This window comes from Lygodium microphyllum, chromosome 9 (assembly GCF_053477565.2).
Source record: "Lygodium microphyllum isolate KBCC chromosome 9, Lygodium_microphyllum_v1.1.10, whole genome shotgun sequence".
Lineage (NCBI taxonomy): Eukaryota > Viridiplantae > Streptophyta > Polypodiopsida > Schizaeales > Lygodiaceae > Lygodium > Lygodium microphyllum.
The window spans coordinates 110,590,417-110,611,638 of record NC_141143.1 but is presented as its reverse complement, the minus strand read 5'-3'; the positions used below and the strand labels follow the sequence as shown (position 1 = coordinate 110,611,638).

Sequence of the window (21,222 nt, the reverse complement as noted above, 5' to 3'; positions counted from 1 at the left end):
TTGGCACAACTCCCTCATGCGAGCTATCACCCTCCTCCCCTCATCATTCATGATGATAGCTCCTGACCTGCCATCCACTAGGTATCCATAATCCCTAGGAGTGTGCCTCGTATGGGCCCTCTCCCATCTCCGTCCACGCTCCTGGGCATATCCAGGAGACCCCTGAACATCCGGTGTACCGACGGGGGTACCCTCTCCCGGAGTGCCACTGAAAGGGGTGCCACCAGAGGGGGTGCCACCAAAAGGAGTGCCACCAGAGGGGGTGCCCCCAAAAGGAGTGCCACCAAAAGGCGTGACATCTGCCGACGGCTGCGCAAAAGCCGGAGTAACTGGAGTGGACGTCCCCACAGGTGTGACAAATCCTGGAGGTGACCGAGCTCTAGCTGAACGACGAGACGGAGACACCGCGTCCGTGTCTCCACAGCAGCACCCCCCTGATCCTCCTGCAGTCGCAGTCCCTCCCTCTGGCCCAAGTCGCGAGCGTCGAGATCGTCTGCTCGAAGCTGAAGCATCTGATCGCACTGAAGCTGATCTAGCAGAGCGCCCTGACGAAGAACGAGACAGCTCCTGATCTGCTATCTCTCTGAATCTCGCGAGCTGATCTGGAGACATACGTGCCATCATCTCCTGAAACTCCTCATCGCTCATCCCTCGACTCATCCTGAAAATAAAGATACATGCAGAGATAAAAAATAATGTTAGAATAATCAATTGAAACTATACAAAGCGCATTAATATAAATCATTTTTGAAAAATCCATCTTAAAATGCATATCTTATCTACCTTTATGGAAGATCTAAACAACGAATTGAGTAATACAATTCTCCAAGAATGAAGTATTCTATGGTCCCATGTTAATCTCCTGACATAACTCTGCATACACTGGAAGGTCGATAGACATGTCACCACAAAAGAACGAGTCTGCCTCGTTCTCAAAAAATTCTACGACTTCTGTATTTCCATCATTGTTAGCCGATGCGGGCTCCAAGCTTGCGGTGGCCTCCACCCCTTGTAATTTCGATCCCTCTATTTGCATATATTCTTCATCTATGCCTGGAACATCGCTTTGATCGTATACTCTCGCACCTCTAGGAGTTGAAGGTATAACATACCACCATCGAGGTTGTCGGGGATTTGGATAGAAGATTACCTGTTCACAAACACTTACAAACCGTCTTCAAACCATTGTGACATAAAGCATGTCGTATTACAATTAGCAAGCAAATGACTAGAAGATTACCTGTTCACAATGTGCCGGCAACACAAAGGTGTCGCGCAAATCCATCCATTTTTTTTCGGAATCTATTTCGAGAAATCCAGATGGACCTCGTCGAACCGTTGCGCCAGCTCCTCCAAGTACCACTTTGAACCACTGCACATCGAATATTATCATGGAGAAGCTACGGTAATCCACCGTAATAATACTTTGCAAATTCCCAAAATACTCCATCTCATCCACAACCGTGTTCGGATCCGTTGCTCGTCGCCGGCTCTCTTGCTCAAACCTTGCCATGACACCACAGTCCATTGTGGAGCGCATTTTGTCAATACGCTCCACCCGAAAATGCCGTCCGCGCGACCACGCTGCACTATATATTTTGTACTGCACATTGAAACACTCAAATTAGATGTAGCAAACAAATTCAGATACGACACATTCTAAACCCCTCATTACCTTTGGACTACATCCCCTCGAGAACTCCCACTCCTCCATTGAGACCTCTGCCCCTTCGCTGGATGCTGCGATCAAGGCTCCATGCAACCATCGTGTTGACATAAACCGCGGCATCTCCTCCATGCCTTCGGGATATCGAATCGGTCGGTGACGCGTACTGCGTCGGAATTCAGCTCGCGCTTCCTCTCGATCTTGCCTTGCAATCTGGTACTTGGCGAGCCACGTCTCCATGGAGGCATGGTGCAACATACAAAAGCGATTCACTTTCTCTTCCATTGAGGCATCCATTCTTTTTTCTACCCCATTTCCAACCACCACATCTCCAGTCAGCCTGTCATCGTCCTTGAGCGTCCATAGCATTTCATTGTCTGGTTCCACCGTTGGTAGCCATAGTGAGATATGCACTAATGCCTCTGACACCAACCAACCCTCCGCCATGCTACCTTCCGGACGAGCTCGTTGTCGCACAAAGCCTTTCAGGGTTTTCATGAAGCGCTCCAGGAAGAACATCCATCGCGTATGGACAGGTCCGGCAATCTCCACTTCGTCCACAAGATGCACAAGAAGGTGAACTTGTATCGTGAGCATGCGTGTCCTTGATATACCATCTTCTTCATGGTTCGTGACCTTCGGGCGTCTAACTGTGGCCCACACAATGGACATGCATGATAACCTGAGGTAACGAGACCTGCAAGGCGATCCACGACCTAGTGAATACTTGATTGAATGAAATAAAATATAGATATTACCGGCGTGAACAAATGTCTGCTCACCTGAGCACTCTCCCAATCCCGGAAAGTCATGCATCGTCCACATGAGAATGGCTCGAATGTTGGCTGACCGCCGACCATCGCGCCTGCTCATATCTTGCACCGTGACCCCCTCCTCCCACAAAATCTTAAGCTCATCGACTAATGGACGAAGATACACGTCCATATTTTTTACTTTGTAGCGGCCCGGGACGAGCAAGCTAAGGATGAGATGTCCTTTCTTCGTAGAAAGCCATGGAGGAATGTTGTAGTTGACAAGCACTATAGGCCACACACTGTAAGAAGTCGAGCGCAGACCGAATGGGTTCACACCATCCATGGCGAGACCGAGCCGAAGATTCCTTGGCTCTCGCGCAAAGCCTGGGAAGGTAGAGTCAATGTGGCTCCATGCGCGCGAATCTGCTGATATTCGTTGCACTCCATCCGTAGACCTATTCTGCACATGCCACGTTGTCAAGCTTGCCATGGCAGACGTGCGAAACATGTGGTTTATGCGGGGGATGAGCGGAAAGTGTCTGAGGACTTTTTGAGGGATGGTCTGCCCTTGCAAGTCCTGTCGATACCTGTGAGCACCACACTTTGGACATGTCTCCATAGTCTCGTATTCATCTCGAAACAATATGCAGTCGTTGATACATGCATGGATGTTATTGTAGTCCATGCCAAGCTTCCGTAAAACATGTCGTGCATCATCACGAGACTCAGGCATGGTGTTTGCAGGTGGCAATATATGATATTTCAATAACCTGAAAACATCATAAAACACCTTGAAAAATCCATCCATATTTACAATAATACTGTTTAAAAAAAAAACAATGAAGTCTGTATGCAAGGTACCTGAATAACTCAGTCACACTCGTATCGCTCCAACCGTATTTCGCTTGCACACTTAAGAGTGCAAGCAATGTCTTCAACCGAGATACTCGGCACCCATCATATAATGGTATGGATGCTTCCTCTCTAAGCGGGTCAGATGTCTCAACATCCATGGGAATCAATGCATCGATCATTGCCTCCATCTCAGGCTCCAAGATTGTAGGCAAGTCGGGAAGGTTGTCTGTCTCCTCTGGCATTGACGATATAGATGGGCCTTGCGAGTGGTCTATTGGCTCCTGCCATCCATCCATCTCACGTCCACGAACTCTTCTAATTGGCCGCAAAGGGTGCTCTCCCCCTTGGGTCGAGACATCACCCCCCTGGACACAAAATTTGCCAACAAGACCCAATCTTATTGTGTATGGTTTTCAATTAGCTTGAGAGTACAATGCATGAAAAATGCTAACTTGAAAATACCGTTTGCTGAAAATCTGCAATCGCCTGATCAATAATCTCAGGTTGAAACTCGCCAAATCGTCGTACGTGTTCTATAGACAATCGACGTTTTCGTCTAATTGCCAACTTGCATTGAGAGCAAGGACATGGGACACGCTGATTAAGATACGACTCGCGGTCTTGAACAATAGGACCTTCTTCGTTTGCCATCTTATCTACATTACAGCAAACGAGGCTTAAATGGATAGCTTTTTGGAGATGTACGTCAACTTGCAAGTTGACCATAAACCTTGCATTGTATATAGTAGTCGAGAGATTTTCCGATGTTATATCTCGGCCTTGTATCATGCTCAACGATTTGTTTGTCCCGGTAGATAATTTTTTGTTATATCTCGGCTTTGAGTATAAGTAATCCATTTTAAAATTAATGCGCGCCATCTATGAAATTTTACAACTATAGTAATAAAATTTATTTCAATCAATTCTACTCATAGTCATAAGACCTGAGAGAAATTATCCTATACTCAATTTAAGGGATCTCCACTTCTATAACAATAATTTTGGGTTAATTTTGATGAAGTACGTGGCCGTATGCAAAGCACATTGCATACCATTATCGATACGTATATTATCTTAAATTTCATTCCCTTCCCTCTCCCTCTCCCTCTCCCTCACCCTCTCCCTCTCTTTCTCTCACCCTCTCCCTCACCCTCTCGTTCTCTTTCTCTCCCTCTCTCATTTCCTCCCTCCTCCTCCCTCTCCCTCTCCCTCCCTCTTTCTCCCTCTTTCTCCCTCTCCCTCTCCCTCGCTCCCTCGCTCCCTCTCCCTCCCCCTCCCTCTTTCTCTCCCTCTCTCATTTCCTTCCCCTCCCCCTCCCTCTCCCTCTCCCTCTCCCTCTCTTTTTCTCCCTCTCCCTCTCTATCTCTCTTTCTCTCTCATTTCCTAAACAAGCAAAAAATAAAGTGATTTAAACATCCTCCAAGCAAAAGGGAGAGGGAGAGATACAATGCACTCTCCCTCTCTTTCTCTTTCTATCCCTCTCTCATTTCCTTCCCCTTCCTATCCCTCTCACTCTCTTTCTCTCTCATTTCCTCTCCTAAACAAGAAAAAAATAAAGTGATTCAAACATTAAACAAGCAAAAGGGAGAGGGAGGGAGAGAGAGAATGCACTCTCCCTCCTTCTCCCTCTCTTTTTCTTTCTCTCCCTCTCCTATTTCCTCCCCCTCCCTCTCCCTCTCCCTCTATTTCTCTTTCTCTTTCTTTCCCTTTCCCTCTCCCTCTCCCTCTCTTTCTCTCTTACTCTCTCGTTTCCTCTCCTAAACAAGTAAAGAAGAAAGTAATTTAAACATTAAACAAGCAAAAGGGAGAGAGAGAGAGAGAGAATGCACTCTCACTCTCTTTCTCTCCCTCTCCCTCTCTTTCTCTCCCTCTCTCTCCCTCTCCCTCTCCTTCTCTTTCTTTTCCTCTCCTAAATAAACAAAAGAGAACGATTTAAACCTTCAACAAGTAAAAGAAAGAGAGAGGGAGACTCACCAATGAGATATGGCGAGCGTGGGCGGCTTCTCTTTGCAACGAGGGCTCCTCCTCTCCTTCGCGAACAACGACGGTGGCGGTGGCGGCGGCGGCGGCAACAAGTCTCTTCCTCCTCTTCTTTCACAAAGCCTTGGCTCTCTCCCTCGCTCTCGCTCTCAAAAGGCGAAGAAAACAAAATGAAAACGGCGCTCTGGTTTCGGCCGCGCTTTTTTTTTCCTGCGGCGTCGCTATATGCGTCGCTATATGCGTCGCTATTTGCGTCGCTATTTGCGTCGCTATTTGCGTCGCAAATAGCGACGCAAATAGCGACGCGTATAGCGACGCATATAGCGACGCCAATAGCGACGCCAATAGCGACGCCGATAAACGCCGTCGCTAATCGGCGTCGCTATTGCCCCAGTCCCTTGTAGTGAGGGTAGAGGGTTTGGGATGTTGGAAGAGGGTTGAGGACTTGGAACATTACTTGATGGTTGTGGGGTTGACATAGCTAGAGATTGAAATGGACTAGGCATAACAGGTTGGGATTCCAACACTATTTCATCTTCTAACTCATTAAGATCCAGGGTATCATGTGGACTACACAATGATTCCAAGAAACTATGGTGTGAGTTGAAAGATGGTCGTACAACACAACTTATAGCTTGCACAAAGAAATATACATACTATATGTCACTTATGCACTTATGCCAATAGAATTCCAACACAAGTTATGCACTTATGCATAAGAATGGGTGGAATAGGAATGGGTACAGTTAGAACTGATTAGAACAATTATTAATTTAATTTAAGATTTAAAACGTAGCCAAAAGGCGCGAGAGGAGAGATGGGCGCAGATAGCTCGGGACAGGATGCGCAGCATTTGAAGAGGAAGAAGAAGGGCAAACAGGGGAAGACAGAGTGCGGGAGAATCTCTGAGGGTAGGCGACTCCATAGCTCAAGCTTCAGCTCGATAGGCCATAGATGCGAATTTCGTTGGATCGACCGGGCAAACAAGGGAAGACAGAGTGTGGGAGGATCTCTGAGGGCAGGCGACTCCATAGCTCAAGCTTCAGCTCGACAGGCCATAGATGCAAATTACATTGGATCGACCGACAGATAGGGAAGGGATGACGACAGCAGACTAATCCGTAGATGGCAAAGGGATGATGGCAGAAGCTACTTGGGCTGCAGACGGCGAAGGGGAGAGGGTAGCAGACGACTGTAGCGACTGGACGGGACTGTAGCACCCACAATGGAAATGACAAAGCGAACAGAAATGGCATCCACCAATGGAAATGGCAAAGCAAACTAGAGGAGCTTATTGACTAACGAATTGTAATGTTGCCTAGATAGCCAATCACAGCCAAAGCAGCTTCGACTACTTCAAAGAACTTGCGTGCAATACCCAAATGCAAAGGCCTGATGTTTATGTGCGCGATGGTGGGGAGACACAGATTGTGAATCGACACAAGCTCCCGGCTTTGAGCGGTGCAGTAGGGTTTAATGTGGGGCTTCCTCAACCTTTTATTTCCTGCCATTGGCGGCCTCTCCAGGGTCTTTGTCGTGTGGCTCCCGCTCAACTTCCACAGTGTGCTGCTGCGCTTCTTCCATGAGGTCCTCGAGGAGAATGTGCATGGGAAGATCGTCATCATAACCGGGGATTAATCTGGCATCGACGAGGTATGATCAGAAACTTGTATTTTACTGAATTTATGTCATAGCTAGACAAATTTTAGCAATTTGATGTTCTCAGGACTAATCTGCCATATGGTGAAAGGAAGATAAATACAATCAATGACATTGCCAATGGGATAACATCAATTCCAATAGGGATGAATCCCATATACAACAGTAAATTGTATATAATGCAAAAGATGATTGATGATGATGAGAGTGAGAACCTGGGAGGATGGGTTCAGTTGGCATATAATGCAAAAGATTGGCAGAGAGTGATAGATCAAGCTTTATTGCTCCATCCCAATGGATATCAAAATGATTCATCAACAGAACGTCTAGATGAAGTTTATGGAGTCTTGAAAATAGCTTTGCTCTGCGTGAACCACATCCCAAAAGATCGTCCATCGATGAGGGAGATCCTAGATGTGCTGTGCGGCTTGCTCTTAGAGAAGCGAAAGGCTCAACATATAATAAATATGGGCTCAGCAACAACAGAAGCTCAGGATAGTCCTGACTCCTATCTCTGATAGTCTGCCAGCTTTAATGGGCTCAGTAGCAGTAGAAGCTCAGCTGCTCAGGATAGTCCTGTCTCTGATAATCTGCCAGCTTTAATGTAATGGTCTTGACTCTTGAAGACGCACTCGTCTCCGATTCCATCTCCAAGCTCAGTTACAGCCCTTCAGCTGCCAGCAGTACCAAGCCAATGTCCTCTACCTGCCCATATTAACAGCAATGCTCTCTATTATTAATAAGAGCACACCACCTAGTTAGTCACAGTATGAATTACTTATCTCTGAAAAGGGACAACACTAGCTGGGAGTACGTTAGTATTCAGATTTTCTCATTCTCAATGTTCAAAATTACTTATCTCTGAAAAGGGACAACAGTAGCTGGGAGTACGTTAGTATTCAATGATCATTATCTCATTATCATCATCATCACAATCTGCATGATTTGCTCTTACAATGATCATTATCTCATCATCATAATCTGCCTTGCTGAAATGATCTGCAATTTCTGATTCACAATGCCCTGCAATGTAACAGTTCTACCCTTGTGGCAAAACTCAAGAGATAAGGCATTCAAACCTATACTGATTTTCCCCAATGATTACAGCCAATCACAACCCAGGACAGCATCTATTGGCCCCATATCCAATGCCAGAAGATCACCTGCAAACTCATAATCATCAGAGAACTTGATCCTGGAATCCTGGCAACAATGTCTGCTAATCATATGTTGTCCATTTGATATCTCCACTTTCAGACCATGGTCTATCTTTGTAGCAACCAATCCCACTCTTTGCAATGTTCTGCAATTAATGAAACTGTGAGTGCTACCACAGTTTACCAATACATGAACAGATCTGCCATTAATCATTCATTTCAACCTGATTGTGTCAGCACTTTTGGCACCCATCAAGGCATGAAGTGAGATGGTATACAGTGTAGACTGGGCATCCCAATAAATCTGCTCATCATCCACAAGGACATTACCATTAGCATCACCTCTGACATGAAAAGGCATTGTAGGTTGATGCTTCAACACAGAGAGTGTTGGCTTACGGCCTTTCCTGCCACATGTAGGTTGAATATCAATATCATGCATCACACGAGTGGTTTGCTCAATAGCCCCACCCGGATCAAAGGGTAATGCAATCCCCTTTATGGCTTCTGTGTCAGGAGATTCATCTGCATCATGAGCTCCTGTCAATTCCTCATGAGAGACATCATGGGGGTGTGCTACATCAGCCACTTCATCATCATCTGATAATTCAATTATCATGTTGAGTTTGGTTGAGTTGACATTTTTCATTTTGCACATGTCTCGGTGCTCAGGTGTCCATTTCTCTCCACACCTAAAGCATAAATTTGCCTTTTTCCTACTATCCATTATGGCTCTGGAATGTTGTTTAGCTTCTGATTTGTCAAAACCAGAACTGGGTTTGACACCTGACTTTGCATCCATGGGCCTGTATGGCTTTGCATATGGCATTTTACTCCCAGTAACCGTTGGATATCATGGAAAGGGGGCAGCTGTTGATTTCTTATCGATCTAATCAGCAAACTTTGTCTTCCTGTCAGCCTCATAAAAAGTACCATAGGAGCTACATGACAAATGCTTATACTTGCTAGCATATTTTGGCTCAAACGCCTTAGCAAGATGGGCTGCTCGCTCAATGGTTTGAGGATTATGAGCTCTCACATCAGCAGCCAGAGAGGGATTTAAGCCTTGTATAAAATGCAGCAGCTTCCCCTTCTCGAAAATGTCCTGTACAAATAAGGAAAGCCTCAGGAAATATCCTGTACCATTGACACATTTAACTAAAAAGGATGTATCTTTTGTGTGGGCTGAGCCTCAAGAAAAGTCCTTTCAGTTATGGAAGAAGATGGTTTTTGTTGCACCTGTTTTGTAATCACCAGAATGGTCTTTACCTTGTCATATTTTTGTTGATGCATCAGATATGGCAATTGGGGCAGTTCTGATGCAGGAGAAGGTGAAGGGCTGGTATAGGCCAATTTACTATGCTAGCAGGGTTTTGTCATCTGCAGAAAGGAATTATGATGTGACTGAACGGGAAGCTTTAGGCATGATCTATTATCTGAATAAATTCAGACATTATTTACTAGGGAACAGGGTCATTTTTCATGTGGACCATCAGGCTCTGTTATATTTGATTGAAAAACCTCTGCTGACAGGAAGGTTGGCCAGGTGGGTGTTGTTATTACAAGAGTTTGCTTTTATGATAGTTCATATCCCAGGGAAACAACATGCTATTGCAGATTACTTTAGTAGGTTGGAAATAGGTGAACCACCCATTGGTGTGTGGATGATGAATTGCCTGATGCATCACTTTTTGAGGTTCAGGTTGTTGAATCGGATTCTTGGTATGATCAATTGTTATCATTTTTGCTTGATGGAACTATACCAACTAAGTTCACCCCAGATCGAAGAAGAAAGTTTGCTTCGAAGTCTAGGCCTTTTTTGGTGATTGCTGGAGCACTTTATAAGAAAGGCATAGATCAGGTAATAAGAAGATGTGTGCCAGATTTTGAACAGAAAACTATATTGCAAGAAGCACATTATGGTGCAGCAGGTGGGCATTTTACTGGTGAGATTACAGGGAAGAAAAATTTGCACGCTGGATTATGGTGGCCAACTGTATTGAAGGATGCATTTGATTTTGCCAAAAGTTGTGTAATTTGTCAAAAGAGTGGTCAGCCAGATAATGCAGACAGAATATCTGATCACCCGGTTTTGCCCTTAGAATAGAACCATTCCAAAAGTGGGGCATGGATTTTGTTGGACCAGTTAAGCCAACCACTCCAAGAGGGAACATGTATATTCTTGTTGCTACTGATTACTGCACAAAATGGGTTGAAGTAGTAGCACTTAAGGATAATAAGGCTGCCAGTGTAGCCAGATTTCTTTACCACAATATAATGACACGATTTGGATGTCCGGTGGAGTTGGTAAGTGATAGAGGTTCTCATTTCCTTAATGCTGTGATTGTTGATTTGACTAGTACTCATATGATTATGCACAAGAAGTCTACAGCCTACCATCCTCAGGCGAATGGTCAGACAGAGAGTACTAATAAGACACTGATAAGAATCCTCAAAAGAATTGTGGTGGAAAATCAAAAGGACTGGGATGAGAAATTGGATTCAGCTTTATGGTCTTTCAGAACAGCCTTTAAGGTGACAACAGGTATGACTCTGTTTCATTTGGTTTATGGGTTAGAGGCTGTTGTACCAATGGAATATGTGGTACCCAGTTTGAGGGTAACAGCTGAAAAGATGAGTCCAAAGTTGTCTGTCCAACATAGATGCAAATATCTGATGCAGTTGGAAGAGGATAGGTTTATCAGTTCTTATATCACTGAAGTCATTCAGAGAAGAAGACAAGCTTGGGTCAGCATGAATGTTAAGTTCAAGGTTTTCAAAGTTGGTGATTGGGTGATGGTGTACAATTCTAGGTTGGGATCTCATCCAAGTAAACTTACTTTGAGGTATAAAGGGCCGTATTAGATTATTGAAGATTTAGGTCAGGGAACCTTTGTGGTTGCTGATGTGTTTGGCACACAAGTTGAAAAACCTATTAATGGGTTCAGGTTAAAAAAATTTCAGGGGACCCCACCTCATTTGGATCTTCCTACTTTAGCTCTGATACAGCCTGATGTTCTTGAAACTGTTACAGCAAGAACAGATGATGAAACCAAGAGTTTTTTTCTGTGTATTACTTCAGATATGAATATATTTTCAGGGCATTGGATGTAGCAGGTGCAGGAGTTAAAGCATCAGTTGACTATGAAGACAGTAGTGGTGGATGTATCAGCACCAGAACCAGAGATTCCTAATGAGGATGTCGCAGAGCTAGCTTCTATTCCAGTAACTACAGATCCAGCAGAGGTGGAGGAGTTTGCAGGGGTGGATGTTCCTAAAAGTGATGTCACTTCCACTATGCAAGCTGAGCAGGTTTCTGATCTTCCTCCTGAGAACTGATGCATCAGCAGTTTTTTGTTATGGCCGGCATTTTGCCTGATCAAGGGATGTGTGGATCCAAGTCTGATTTCTTCGAAATCCACCACCGGGCTGTGCCATGTGTTGAAGCTCAGTCTAGATCTAGTAAATGGCTGCTTAGTTGGATCTTGCTTAGCCATATTTCTACTCGGTCGGATTCTGTTAGAAAGTTGCTGAATCAGATTTTACCCAAGATGTCTTGTGAAATGGAAGTTAGGTCTTCATAATTGTAGTCTCGTACTCTATATTAAGTGCTTGTAGCCATCTGATTGGTAGACGAAAGCAATGTACGAAACTGGTTGGCTGAATTTGATATATGGTATTTACAAATTGTCTTTAAGCTTTCTCTCTATCATTCTCATAGCAGTCCATTTCTTGCTGTGTCTGATTCTTGTCTTCAGTTGAAATGGGTGTTGCTTCATCTGTTTGCCCCTCCACTTGAGTGCTTGTCTAAATCTGTGTGGGTGGAATACCCTAAACAATCTCGGTGAGTGGGTGGCATAGAAAAAGGCTGAGAAGAGGACTCGCCTCTCTCCCAACTGCCTTGAAACCCAACACCCAATCCAAGCATGCTCGCCATGGGCGGAAATATGCCAGTAGGCCGGCCCAAAATGGACGGCTCAGCCAATGAAATCTGCGAGCCAAATGACGATCTGGAATCAAAAAAGAAGTGCTCAGCGGCACAGGCAAGGCATCACCTGTATCAACATAATCCCCATGCTGGGGTGCATGCATAGAACCAGCATCATAAGTGCGACGGCCATCAGCCATAAATCCCCTGTGTGGGTCAGGAAAATCACCCTGGCTATCCGACTGATCCCCGTGCTGGGGTGCGGCCTGCTTACCCTTATCATGCATACTGATGGGGCAGTAGTGATCTGCTACCTAATGTTCTGACCCATCTGGGTGATAGCTGTATCGTGCATAGCCATAGCAGTGATGAGCTGCTGCCCCAACTACTGACCCATCTGTTGAAAAGCCCCCTGAAGCATCAAGGCCAATGCATCCAAAAACTGTGTGTCTGTAGGTATAGTAGGAACTAGCTGTGAGGGAGGTACACCCTCTGTAACTGGCATCTGCTCCTGCTGAGCAACACCATCGCCGTGCTGAAACGTCTCATCTGATCGGGGTGCACGCTTGGGGGCCATGAGTGCGTGATGGAGTCGATGAAGAGGCTTGAAGAAAACTCGGTGAAGAGGATGGAGAGAATGCTCGAAATGAGCCACAAAGGTGGCTAAGAAGGGCCCAGAACACGGCTGTAGAAGTGCCCTAAAAGAGGGGTTTTTTTTTTTGGGAAGTCCTAGGACTGTCCTAGCCTAGCTAGGACTACTAGGACTGTCCTAGCCTATCTAGGACCGTTAGGACTGTCCTAGCCTAACGAGGACTGTTAGGACTAGACTAACTAAACTAACTCACAATTAACGAGTTAATTACCCCTCAGGTTAACTAACCTTACTAACATTAGGAAATAGATTAGAAAATTAGTCTAAGGTATGAAAACGTTGGTGGAAGCGGTGGCCAGCGGAAGGTGCGGGCAGGTGACGGAAACGGTGGCGGAGGAACGATGGAATCGCGACAATGTATGACAACAAGGGGTGCACCGAACAGGCGCGAAGAGATTGTCAGTCCGGTGGAGATGGCGCAATGGCGGGGCAGTGGAGATTGCAGGCCGATGGAGATGGTGTATTCCGGAGGAGATGGCGTATTACTACCTCGTGGTCGAGCAACACTGGCGAAGACGGTGGCAGGCAGTAACGGTGACGTGAACAGAAAAAAAAGACGCACGGAACTGTAGCGAATGGACAGAATAGTGAGGGCGACGTGAGGCAAAGAAGTGACGGTTGAAGCGAGGCTGTTGGTTTCTCCAAACGAAATGTTGAGTTCGTGATTGGCGGAAGCAAACGGAATGGCTCACTAGTGGAATCAGTGTGTGAGCGAGTTTGGCCGCCCTGAGTTCCTTGATTCCAATTGACCTGCATTCTCTTTCACGTGCTGGATTCCGCTTGGTTCACCTAGATAACAATAGTTCTGTCCATCAATGCAAAGCTGCTCTATAGGTGTCAGAATTTTAGGCTTTGATACCAATGCAATGAAGGGGAATTGGGAGATGGAGGAAAGCCACGGAAGGCAAGGGAAGATAGAGAAGGAAGGGGAGATAGGAGTAGCGTGAATTGAGAGAGAGCACAGGTGAGGAAGGAAGCCGATTGAGTTGGAGATTAGATGTCAAATCAAATAGGTACCTTACAATCCTTTTGGGGTTGACTTATATAGCCCCCCACATTTCCCACATTTCCCCTACTATTTTCCCATCTATTTTCCACATAAAATCCATGCTTTTCCCACCTTCATTACAGAGAGAATGTAGTGTTCAAGACAACTTTTTTAGTGAATTCAATCACAATTCTATTGCTAATAATACAACATTGTGAACAAATCGTGATTAGTTTTCTTAACACGATATATTAGTGTGATAATGGCTTGTATTAATAATTCCAACTAGTTTTCTTGTATAGGAAAATTTTACTATATCTATAGTTTCAACTAGTTTTCTTATCTAGGAATATTTTACTAGATCATCAACTAGGAATTTTAAAAATTTTCTATATAGAAATATTTTACTAGATCACTAACTTGTAAAGTGTTCCACTTTTACTAGTTGAGACTTTTTCTAGATACTTTGATAAGTATCTAGAAAATCTCTCTTTTTTTACTATATGGAAAAGTGTTTAAAGTTCCTTGTGAATTCTGAACTTACTTCTGCAGATGCAGAACCATCATTCCCATTCAGAACAGACTCGATCTTGACTTCAGGCTCGCCCCTGGGAAACATGAATCCCTCTTGCTCGCTGTCAAGATGGTCCATTGAGATCAAATCCATTCCATCTAGATAGGACTCAATGAAGCCTTCTTCCGTTTTTCAGCATGTCCCCCTCCTTTCCGCTGATTCCTTCGATTCCCTCCTTTATTTGCCTGGTAAAGAGCGAAAAAAAACTCCTCTTTGACAAGAATATCTTGACAAAAAAAAGCCTAACAAATTTAATTGCATCCATCTTTGTAAGTAAGGGTCAATGCTTTGAGACGCTCTCGTTTGCTAGTTTCATTTTTCTGTCACATACAAATCTTCACCATTTCCATTAGCAAGGGCCTATCCTTTGGCTCAGACCTGGTTTTATTGATGGACTGAAGAAGCCGCTGAGCCTGAGTTTCCGCACCCTTTTAGAATGATATCACTAATATGTATTTTTACTTGCTCAAGAAGCTTTTGAGAGACTTCCTTCAACTCTATTTCATGGGAACTATTAAACTTAGATGATCGGCTTCCACAAAGCTTCCTTTGATTCCACGATTTCCTGCACTTTTCTTAGAGATCATCATTGAAATTATCAGCTTGATAATGTCCTTTGGCATCAGTTTTTCATATTTTTCTGTCACACGTACAACATGCATACAAACTGAAACACACATAAACACAAACACACAAGTGGAGTATGTACATTGGATGTTGGTACTGAAAGGACGGATTATCTTAATGCATCAATCACACACAATGAATCACACCCGAAAAGATAACACAAATGCATAACAAAAATGGAGGTGTTTACGGCTCGGATGTGCAGTAGCACAACAACGTGGAGCACGTGGAGTACCTGCATATGGAGTACCTGCATATGGAGTACATGTATGTGGAGTACCTGCATGTGGAGTCTAGGAAGTAGTGCCAGGAAAAGATGCCAGAGGCGTCCCAGACATGACACTGAACACCTCGTCCGCTGTGGGAGAGCGGCCAAGGTGTCTGGTAATCTCTCCCATGAAGTCTTCCCTACTAGGAAAACCTCCAAAAAATACATTGACCCCCCTACCAAAGGAGGCCAATGTATCATTCATGCGATCCACATCTGGGTCATTGCTAGATGAACCAGGATACAACATCTGCAAGAAAAACACAGGAAAAATATAAATTTATTTGCATACAAAAAATCATATATTACCTACATTTTCAAAGAGCTTTCTTTAGACATTGAGCATAACACTTAAGAGCTAATGCTTCTCTTAAACAAGAAAACTGATAAACACAAACATGGGATTGGTCACATTCATCATTGCAAAAATATATTGTTTACTATCAGAATTGGGAGACCTGGCCCATGTATCCCCGCATCTACACTGCAGGTTAGACGCACCCTCAGACGTGCTTCAGAGTGAACCTTCTGTCCAGCGCGTCTATCTGCGCATCTAAGATGCAACATAGACGCGCTGTCAGACGTGCATCCCAGGTCAATGCACGTGTATAATCGCGTGTAGACTACAGGTCAACCTTCTGTGCAACGCGTGTATCATCACGTGTACACTACACAGCACACGTGCCAGCACACACACTCTAAGACGCGTCCTCAGACACTCTGAGAGAAAACATTTTTCGTGTCTATGTCTGCGTCTACACTGAGATGTAGACGCGCTATCAGACGTGCTCCGTCGGCCAATTTTAGGCCAACGACCGCCATTGATGATTTACAAAATGCAATACATAATGGAATCACAAATCCTAAATACACAGACAGATCAGAGAGAGGAAGAGAGAAACAAAGAGAGAGAGAGAGAGAGAGAGAGAGAGAGAGAGAGAGAGAGAGAGAGAGAGAGAGAGAGAGAGAGAGAGAGAGACTCACCTTGGGTGTTTGGTGTGGCGGGTGGTGGCGCTTCTTCCTTCTCCTTCTTCCTCTCATTGGTAAGTTACCCTCCCTTGATGCTTGCTTGCTTGCTTGCTGCTTCTTCTTGTTCTCCTCTTTCTTGTTCTCTCTTTCTTCCTCTCCTTGGCTTTCCTTTTTCCCTTCTTGTGTGCTTGAAATGAAAGAAGAGGTGAGTCATGAGGAGGTGAGGCATGAAGAGACTAGGTGAGGCATGAAGAGACTGCATGTTGCTAAACTCAAGCTTCAGAACCGCAAAAAATGCAGGAAAGGAAAGGCATAGTTTGAAAAGAAATGATTTAAGTATAGTTTGAATTTTGACATGTGCATTTATTTTCGTGTGTATATGTGTGTCTATTGTTTAGATAGACGCGAGTATAGACGTGAATATAGACGCCAGTATAGACGCGTAGTTAAACGCAAATATAGACGCGCATTTGGGCTTTATCATAATTTTTTGTTTTTAAGATAAGTTTTGATAGTGAATTCTTATCATAAGTTTTAATGTATTTATGATGATTTTTGTGTATTTAAAATTGAGATCTTATGTAAACATATGAATGACAAATATTTTGATGTTGTCATGAATTACGTTTAATCATGTCGACATCGTCATCACCTAGTGCGATGCAAGCTGGTAAGTTAATGAGCACATCCTCAAGTGAGGATGAAACATTCCGTCTTCATAATCGAGAGGCATGGCTACGATGAAAAATTAAATGCATGTGTGATCATTGTCAAGGGTATATTTTTCGAGCATGTCGAATTGCAATGTCACACCTCAGCTTGTATGGAGAATGGAACCAAGAAAAATCACCGGTATTCATTGTTTTTTTTTACCACTAAGATTGCATGTCTATGTTACGGGAATTATATATTAACATACATGAAACTCCCTTTTGTGGTTGAGTAGGATGCGGTGCCACATCCTCAGATGCTCCCTCCCAGGCGTCGAGAGGCTGCAAAATGTCGACACGAGGAGGCAGAGTCTTCAAGAAGAGTAGAGACTGACGACCATGATAGTAGCCCTCATGAAATGCCCCATCAAGTCGTAGAGGATGAGATTTTGGACAACATGGTACACCATCTATTTTCGCAACCGGTTCAGGGAGAAGGTCACTCTACAAAGCCAGATAATCCACTATATGTAGCATCATCTACTCCGTTGTATGAAGGTTGTACGTACTCCATTCTTCGTGCATCCCTCGAGATGCTTAACTTGCAAACAATTTATGGATGGAGTAATGTCAGTTCAGATGCGTTATTGAAGTAGGTATCAATTCAGTTTGGCTTATGAATCATAATATTAATTGTTTTATTTTGAAATCAGACAGAAATATATGTTGGTGGTTTTTTAACTCACTTTTAAAAATATATGTAGGTTATTATCACAAATGCTTTCAAAAGGAAACAAATTGCCAACTAAGAGAGAGCAAGCAAGATATTACTTGACATCTCTAGGAGGCCGCAATTATGTCAATATCCATGCATGTGTCAATGATTGTGTCTTATTTCGTGGGATTCATGAGTTCACACGAGAGTGTCCTGTTTGTGGCGAATCAAGATACGAAGTGGAGATGAAGTCAATGGATGTGCCTCGTAAGGTTTTGTGACATTTTCCAATTGTTCCACGTATAAAATTTATGTTCAAGTGTAAGTCTATTGGAAAGCTCATGTCATGGCATGCTAGTCATCGTTCAAGTGATGGAAAATGGAGGATCCCTGCAGACACACCGGCATGGCAACATATAGATAATTTATGGCCCGTTTTCAAAGAAGAGTCAAGAAATTTAAGATTTGGTTTAGGTATGGATGGAATCAATCCATTTGGCATCAAAAGCACATCATACAGTGTATGGCCAGTGGTATTGGTAAACTATAATATTCCTCCATCCATGGCAATTAAAAAGGGACATGTGATGTTGTCCCTTCTGATTCCTGGAAAGCATAAGGTAAAAAACATGGACATTTACTTAGAGCCTTTGATTGAAGAGTTAGAAATGTTATGGGAAGGTATTGAGGTGCAAGATACAAGTGCATCTGCATCCTCTAGAGATTTCACATTGAAGGCCATGTTGTTGTGGACCATGCATGACTTTCCAGGATACGGAGAGTGTTCAGGTACATGTATATAACTCTGTATTTGAAATTCAAGACTTGAATCAATTGCATTTTATTAATTCACTTGTTTTTTCAGGTTTAACCACGTCAAGATATCATGCATGTCCTATTTGCGGTCCCTCTCTAGTTTCCTCTAGGCCGGCACGTTTAAAGAAGGTTATCTACGACAATCATCATCGATTTCTTCCTATTGACCATCCCAAATATGTTCTCCCTACTAATGGAATGACTCCACAATCTCTAACCATTCGAGATTGGAAGGAGAGATGGATTAATGCCGACAGCCACCCTCCACTCGGCATGAGTTGGTAAGAAGTGCATTTCTCTCGATTGACTTTAAAGTATTTAGCATGATGAATTGTTTACATAATATATTGTTTGTTTGTTAAGTTCTCTATATTTTTTTGTCTTCCATATTGGACTATCAATCACCTGTTGGACCCCATGCACATATTCAAAAATGTTGTATCTACATTATGGGATCACTTGATAGGGGCTCGTGATTCAGTTAATGTAAGGGAGGATTTACGTAACATTGGTCACATGAGACGAGCTTGGCCATGCATTAGACCCAGATGAAAGATTGAGCTATCCCATGCACCTTGGATGTTGTCAAAGAACGAGGAAAAAATGGTGAAGGAACAAATATATAGCTTTTGAACACCCATAGGATGTATGAGATGTCTCAAGGGAGCCTTCATAAAGAAAAAGAAAAGAGGTGTGGAGCAACTATCTGGTTTGAAGTCCCATGATTGGCACAAAATGATTCAAGTAAGGGTATCTCTAACCATGAATATAGTAATTAGTGGAGTAACTATGTGTAAACTTTGGGGTATGATGACTTTTTCCTCAACTAATCATTTGATCTATGAATATTGTTTACATTCAGTTCGTACTTCCTACTAGCATATCCCATTGTGTATCCAAAGATGTACGTGATATCATTTACAAGATGGGAGAGCTTGTGAGGTGTGTATACATTGTATTTTTTCATTATATATCTTTGAATTTCTATACAAAAATAAACAATTCTCAAATACATCTTGACAGATACGTGAGCTCGAAGGAAATTGATCCAAACACATTGCAAGATGCTCGAGTATTATCTGTTGAGGTGGTTTGTTTGGTGGAGGAAATTTTTCATCGATCCATTTTGACTACTCAATTACATTTACTCGTACATTTGATTGATGAGATCGCACTTCATGGGGCAGTTCATGTAAGGCGAATGTTTTTTCTTGAGCGCTTCATGAAAACCTTGAAAGATTTTGTGAGGCAAAAAGCATGGCCTGAGGAAAGCATGGCTGAGGGTTGGTTGGTGCAATCATCCCTTGTTTATATCTCTGAATATCTTGCTAAAGTGGATCCCTCTCAACCACGACTATGGAAAGATGATGAAGACTTGAGGATGACCTCTATAGTACCTCAAGGAATAGGAATGGGTAAAGTGCTAACAAAAGAAGAGCTTTGTAAGTTAAATAGTTTTTGTGTGCTCAATAGTGATATAATGAGCAGATGGGTGATACTATATAATGAAGCAAGGGCAAGAAGAAAAAGCGAAAGACAAGATCTTCGCACTAGATATGGACGTAATGTCTCATTTCCAGATCATCTAAATGCGCTCCCACGTCATATTGATATAGATTGGTTACATGAGGAAATGGAGAGAATGGAAAAAGAGGAGGAAATTAATATATCTCAAGAAGAGTGGGAATACGCACGAGGTTGCTTATCAAAGATGAGACATACTATCAATTAATTTGTTTCTATAAGTTTTATTTTATATAAATAATTGACATGTTTAATCTTTTATCTTTTACTTCTAATGCACATTATTCAATGCACTTTGGTGTGAGGGTAAACATCTTCGAACTCAACGTATAGATAAAAAGAGAAATACCCAAGATTGTGGTGTCCTTGCTCACTTCGAGGATGCCAATGGTACCATGGAAGGTTATTGTGGCTTGATCCAAGATATTCTGAAGCTTGACTTCAGACGATTCTTTCTATATGTACTGGATGTGAAGTGGTTTAAAGAAGTAGTAACAAATGGTGAGCATTGCATATTCAGACGTCATCCAAGTGGTTTTGTAATCATTGACTCTACAAAATTTCACCAAAATAAGAATGACACATTAGTACTACCTCAACAATGCGAGAAGGTATATATGCAAAGGCTATTTTTTTTATATGTATACATGTGATACATATACACAATATAATAAGTACTTAAGTTTTTTTCTTTTGTTTTTCAAATACAGGTTTTGTATCATCCAATGGTAAACAATAACTGATGGTGGTATGTCATCCCTATATCTAATCGTTCAAAACCAATATATGGTAATATTACCGACATGGAAATAGCAGATGACAATCCAACAATTAATGATGATGTGCATGATGAGACCATAATGGATGATATGCGTGATATAATACAAGATGAACCTCGCGAGGATGTTCAAGGAAACACAGAAGAAAATAATAATGTGATTGTCGATGATATTGATGAAGTTATTGAGCAATATAACAACACATCTGATAGTGGGATAGACTTATTTGTTTCGTTACCGCTTGGTAACATAGACCTAGAAGTAGATAGTTTAGCAAGGGCTGATCTCATTGAAGATGAGATGGATCATTCACTGTAACATACTTAATTTGCTTATTGATTCAATGTGTATTCCTAATTCTATGCTTTTTATCATGCGCACACGTGCATACTCAAGAATCAATAGTCAATTTTAACGCTAAATTGTATTTTCCATAATAAAAAGGAAGTATCTTTTATCATCTTCAAGTACGTAGAGAAATTACGAGATACATATTGCAATGCTTGCTACTAATTGTAAGGTTTCTGTCGCTTGCCGCTAATTACTTATATCAGGCTTGTCAACTCAAGGAACTGCCATTCATTAGAGAGCAATGAAAAAGTAAGTATTAACTCTATTTTTTTAATTCAATGATTCAATGTGTATTCTTAATTCTATGGT

The 21,222-nt window shown here is 42.8% G+C and overlaps 1 pseudogene; it reads right to left on the bottom strand.

Annotated features, from left to right (window-relative positions):
* Positions 1 to 7,878: 7,878 nt before the first annotated feature.
* LOC148031422 (uncharacterized) lies at positions 7,879 to 8,514 on the bottom strand (annotated as a pseudogene).
* Between the last annotated feature and the right edge of the window lie 12,708 nt (positions 8,515 to 21,222).